Source organism: Otolemur garnettii, unplaced genomic scaffold (assembly GCF_000181295.1).
Source record: "Otolemur garnettii isolate 467f Iridium unplaced genomic scaffold, OtoGar3 scaffold00081, whole genome shotgun sequence".
Taxonomy (NCBI): Eukaryota; Metazoa; Chordata; class Mammalia; order Primates; family Galagidae; genus Otolemur; species Otolemur garnettii.
The window spans coordinates 2225115-2231082 of record NW_003852476.1 but is presented as its reverse complement, the minus strand read 5'-3'; positions in this window follow the sequence as shown (position 1 = coordinate 2231082).

The following is a 5968-nucleotide window of genomic DNA, read 5'->3' as shown; positions in this document are numbered from 1 at the left end:
TTGTCTTTGAATTCATTAATTTTTTAAGACTACTTTGGAACTACTCTTTGGCTTTCAATTTCTAACTTTTCTTCCATTCTATTCCTCTTATTTACCCTCCATATTCTGAATTCTATTTCTGACATTTCAGCCATTTGTCTATGCATGGCATCTTCAGTTGCATCTCCTCTGTCATTCTTAAGGGAGTTGATCTACTCTGGTTATTCATTTTTGCCAGACTTCTTCCATTGGTTCTGCCCCATGTTTATTTCCCACTGTTTGGTTATTAGAATTGGTAGGATGAGATTGAATTGGGGTTCTCAGGTAGAAGAGTTAATCAGCTGGCTCTGTTTTTAAATCAGCCAACCTCTACCCTATCCTAAAAAGTCATGGTATTAGGTTTAAACATCATCTGTGTAGAGATACAAACAGCTGTGGTGCCCTGCCACACCATTCGGTTATTTTCTGCTACAGAACTTCCAAGGTCAACCTCAGACTGTCCCTAGGTGGATAGACCCAGACACAAGTTCCAATCAAATTGTCTGGGGCAATACAAACCCTGCTCAACAGAGAGGGATCCAAGGGTCCCCAACTGCAGGTAGAAATCCACAGTCAATTCTGTCCTTCAACCCCAAGGCTATGGTGCCTAATGCCCTCTGGTGAGCCACCAACTGCCCATCAAAGTCCCAACTGGGCATCAACACCCCTGTACTCCAGCACAATCAAAGCTGGGAGTCTGGGACCCCAACTGCAGGTCTCAGTTCACACTGGGCATCCACGCCTCTGCTCACCAGCTCAGTTGAAGCCAGGGGACCACACCCCTGCCTGCCGATCTCAGTCCACACCCAGCAAGACCCTGCTCGCAGGCCCATTCTCTGGGTTGTGGGTTGTCGCTTCACTTTGTTGATTGTTTCCTTCACTATGTAGAAGCTTTTCAGGTTGTTGTAATGCCATTGTCCAATTTTGCTTTAGTTGCCTGTGTTTTGGGGGTGTTACTCAAGAAGTCCTTGCCCAGACCAGTGTTGTGGAGCATTTCCTCAGTGTTTTCCATTAGTGGTTTCATAGTTTCAGGTCTTAGATTTAAGCCTTTAATTCAATTTTATTTTATTTTTGTGTAAGAGATAAGGGTCTGGGTTCATTCTTCTACACATGGATATCAACTTTTCCCAGCACCATTTATTAAAGAGACCATCATTTCCCAACTGTATGTTCTTAGTACTTTTTTATTATTTGTTTGTTTGTCTAAGACAGAGTCTCACTATGTCACACTTGGTAGAGTGCTGTGGCATCACAGCTCACAGCAACCTCAAACTCATGGGCTTAAGTGATTCTTTTTCCTCAGCCTCCCAAGCAGCTGGGACTACAGGTCCTCACCATAATGCCTGGCTATTGGTTGTTGTTGTTATTGTTGTTACTGTTGTCATTGTTGTTTAGCAGGCCCAGGCCAGGTATGAACCCACCAACCTCAGTGCATGTGACTGGCACCCTACCACTGACCTATGGGCACCAAGCCCTTAGCATCTTTTTAAAAGACAAGTTCACTACAGATGTGTGGATTTATTTCTGGGTTCTCTATTCTATTCCATTGGTCTAAATGCCTGTTTTTATGCCAGTACTGTGCTATTTTGGTTACTACAGCTTTTGTACTTTAATTTGAAGTTAGGTAATGTGATTCCCCCAGTTCTACTTTTTTTCCCCCCTCAGGATGGTTTTAGCTATTCTAGGTCATCTGTGGTTTCACATAAATTTTAGGATACTTTTTTCTGTTTCTGTGAAGAATGTCATTGGTATTTTGATGAGGATTACATTGAATCTGTAGATTGCTTTGGTAGAATAGACATTTTAACAATATTGATCTAGAAGCATAGAATATCTTTCTATTTTTTGTGTCCTATTCAATTTCTATCATCAGTGTTTTCACTATAGAGATCTTTTGCTTCTTTGGTTAAGTTTATTTCTAAGTACTTTTTTTTGTATTTGTAGCTATTATAAATGGCATTACTTTCTTGGTTTCTTTTTCAGATTGGTTGCAGTTGGCATGTAGAAATTCTGCTGATTTTTGTATGTTTGTTTTATATCCTGCAACTTTAATGAATTTATCAATTTTAATAGTTTTTGCGAGTCTTTATGTTTCTCTATAAGAACATATAGTCTCTAACAAAGATAATTTGACTTCTTTCTTTCCAGTTTGTGTGCTCTTTATTTATTCCTCTTGTCTGTTTGCTCTAGCTAGAATTTCCAGTACTATGTTGAATAACAATTGGAAAAGTGGGCATCTTTGTCTTGTTCCAGAACTCAGAGGAAGAGCTTTCAGTTTCCTTCCATTTGGACACATACTATGATTCTGTCATATATGGCTTTTATTGTATTGAGATAAATTACTGGGCGGCATCTGTGGCTCAAAGGAGTAGGGCGCTGGCCCCATATGCCAGAGGTGGTGGGTTCAAACCCAGCCCTGGCCAAAACAAAAAAAGAGAGAGAGAGAGAGAAATTACTGCTATACCCACTTATTTGAGAGTTTTTTAACATGAAAGGGTGTTGAATTTTATCAAATGCTTTTTGGCATCAATTGAAAATGATACAAAGAAGTAGGCATAGGTATATTTATCTCAGATAAAATTGATTTATCTCAGATAAAATTGATTTCAAGACAAAAACTGTAGAGACAAAAAGGTTATTAAATAATGATAAAAAGGGTCAATTCAGCAAGATGACATAACAATTCTAAAAATAGGGAGGCGCCTGTGGCTCAGTGAGTAGGGTGCCGGCCTTATATACCGAGGCTGCTGGGTTCAAACCCAGCCCCGGCCAAACTGCAACAAAAAATAGCTGGGCGTTGTGGCAGATGCTTGTAGTCCCAGCTACTTGGAAGGCTGAGGCAGAAGAATCGCCTAAGCCCAGGAGTTGGAGGTTGCTGGAGCGACTCTGCTGCACTCTACTGAGGGCGAAAAAGTGAGACTCTGTCTCTACAAAAAAAAAAAAAATTCTAAAAATATATGCACCCAACACTGGAGCACTTGGATATATAAAGCAAATATAATCAGAGCTAGAGAGAGAGAGAGAGAGAGAGAGATCTCAGTACAGTAATCATTGGAGACCTCAACATTCTTCTTTTAGCATTGGACAGATCATCTAGAAAGAAAATCAAGAAACATTGAATTTAATTTGCACTCTAGACTAAATAGACCTACTAGATATTTCAGCCCATAACTGTAGAATACAAAACCCTCTGGATTTTGTCCTTTATTCTCTTGATAATGATATATTGCATTGATTTGTGTATGTTGAACCATCCTACCCCACTTGATCATGAGGAATAATAATTTTAATGCATTATTGAATTTGGTTTGCTAGTATTTTTTTGAGGATTTTTATATCTATTTTCATCAGAGACTGGCCTCTAGTTGTCTTTTGTTTGCCTGATTTTGGTATCAGGGATACAGGTCTCGTAGTTAGTGAGTATTCCCGCTTCTTCAATTTTTTTGAAGAGTTTAAGGAGGATTGATATTAGTTCTTCTTTGAATGCTTGGTAGAATTCAGCAGTGAAACCATGAGGTCCCAGGTTTTTCTTTGATGGGAGACTTTTTATTACTGCTTCTATCTTATTACTTATAAATTTACTGATTTATTCAGGTTTTGGATTTCTTTCTGGTTCAATGTTGGTAGTTATATGTGTCTGGGAATTGATCTATTTGTTCTAGGTTTTACAATTTATTGGCATATAGTTTGCTTATAGTAGTCTCTAATGAACCTTTGGTTTTCTGCACTGTCTGTTGTAATGTCTCCTTTTTCATCTCTAACTTTTATTGGGTCTTTTTTCTTCTTCATTAGTCTGGACAAAAATGTGTCAATTTTGTTTATCTTTTTAAAAAAACAACTTTTCATTTGGTCGATACTTTACATTTTCTTGTTTCAATTCCATTTATTTATGCTCTAATATTTATTATTTCTATTAATTTGAGGTTTGGTTTGCTATTTTTTTTAGTCTTTTGCAATGCATAATTAGGTTATTTGAAGATTATCTACTTTTTTGATGTAGGAATTTATTGCTATACACTTTCCTCTTACTGCTTTTGCTGTATCCCGTGGGTTTTGATATATTATGTTTTCATTTTCATTTGCTTTGAGAGATTTTTCAATTTCTTTCTTAACTTCTTCATTGATCTGCTGGTCATTTAGAAGCAAATTATTTAATTTCTATGTCTTTGTATAGTTCCAAATGCTCCTCTTGTTACTGATTTCCAGTTTTATTCTACTGTCATCAGACAAATTACTTGATATGACTTCATTTTTTAAGACTTTTTTGTGGCCTAGCATGTGGTCTATCCTTGAGAATGACCCATGAGCTAAGGAGGATAAAATGTATTCTACAGTTATTGGCTGAAATGCTTTGTAAATATCTAGGTCTATTTAGTCTAGAGTGCAAATTAAATTCAATGGTTTTGATTTTCTTTCTAGATGATCTGTCCAATGTTGAAAGAAGAGTGTTGAGGTCTCCAATGATTACTGTACTGAGATCTCTCTCTCTCTCTTTAGCTCTGATTATATTTGCTTTATATATCCGAGTGCTCCAGTGTTGGGTGCAGATATTTTTAGAATTGTTATGTCATCTTGCTGAATTGACCCTTTTATCATTATTCAATAACCTTTTTGTCTCTACAGTTTTTGTCTTGAAATCAATTTTATCTGAGATAAATATACCTATGCCTACTCTTTTCTAGTTTCCATCTTCATGGAATATCTTTTCCATCCCTTTACTTTCAGTCTATGTGTGTCTTTATACGTGAAGTGGATTTCCTGAAAACAAAATATAGTTGGCTCTTTTTGTAAAAAATCCATTTAGCCATTCCATGTATTACAACTGCAGAGTTTAGTCCATTCACATTCATGTTATTATTGATAGGTAAGGACTTACTGCTGCCATGCTATTATATGATTTTTGGTTGTTCGTGGTCATCTCTTTCATCCTTCCTTCCTGTCTCCCTTTTTTAAAAAGTGATTTTTTTCTTTTTTTATTGTAAAAGTTATTTATGGTTCAGAAAAAAATTGAGTGAATAACTTTCTTGGAAAAAATATAAGGACTCTGTAGACTGCAGTTATTGGGGGAGAGGGGCTGCTAAGTTAAATTACTATATTTTCTATTCTGAAAGTAATAAAAAGTCCCATTCCCAGTAAGATTACAAAGGCACATATGCCCAAAATGGCTGAGAATAAATACAACAGGAAAAGCAAAAGCTGTAAAGCTAAGGACATGCAGTAGGCTCTATGAGAAAACCTCAGAAACATCCAAAGAATACTTGGATGGAATTTGAAGTTCTTTCAGTCATCTTTGTCTTTTGCTTTAAGGATGCATGTAACAAAATTCCTTTTTTGTTAATAGGTGCTTCTCTGTACAGCTCATCCACTTCCTCACCTGTAAACCAATCTCCCATCATTATCATCAGCTCTCTCAGGTAATCTTCCTGAATAGTGCCAGTTGCTTCTTCATCAAAGCAAGCAAAAGCATTTCTGATGACATCTTCTGGATCTGTGCCATTTAACTTCTCAACCAAACATGGTGAGGAACATGGTGAAACTGATGGGTCCTGATTCATCATATCCATATACTCATTAGCTGGATTTTTCTCCAGTGAGGAAAGGACATCATGCAAATCTTTGGCAATGAAACCATCTCTGTTTTGATTGAAGCCTCTTTGAACTATTGAATCTGTGACTGGTCCAACATGGCAAATACTTTGGATATCACACACTGAGGGCACTTCTTCATCTTTTCCCTTTTACTAGACATGGTGGTGGTTAAATTCAAGCTCCTTGATGACGCCCTTGCTGAAGTTTTCATTACCCATCTACCCTGAGCAAAAGTGATTTTTTTTCCTGGTAGTGTAATTTAATTTCTTGCTTTTCAATTTTTTTTTCATTTTTTTTCTTTTTCTTCTTTCTTTCTTTCTTTCTTTCTTTCTTCCTTCTTTCTTTTTTTTTTTTTTTTTTT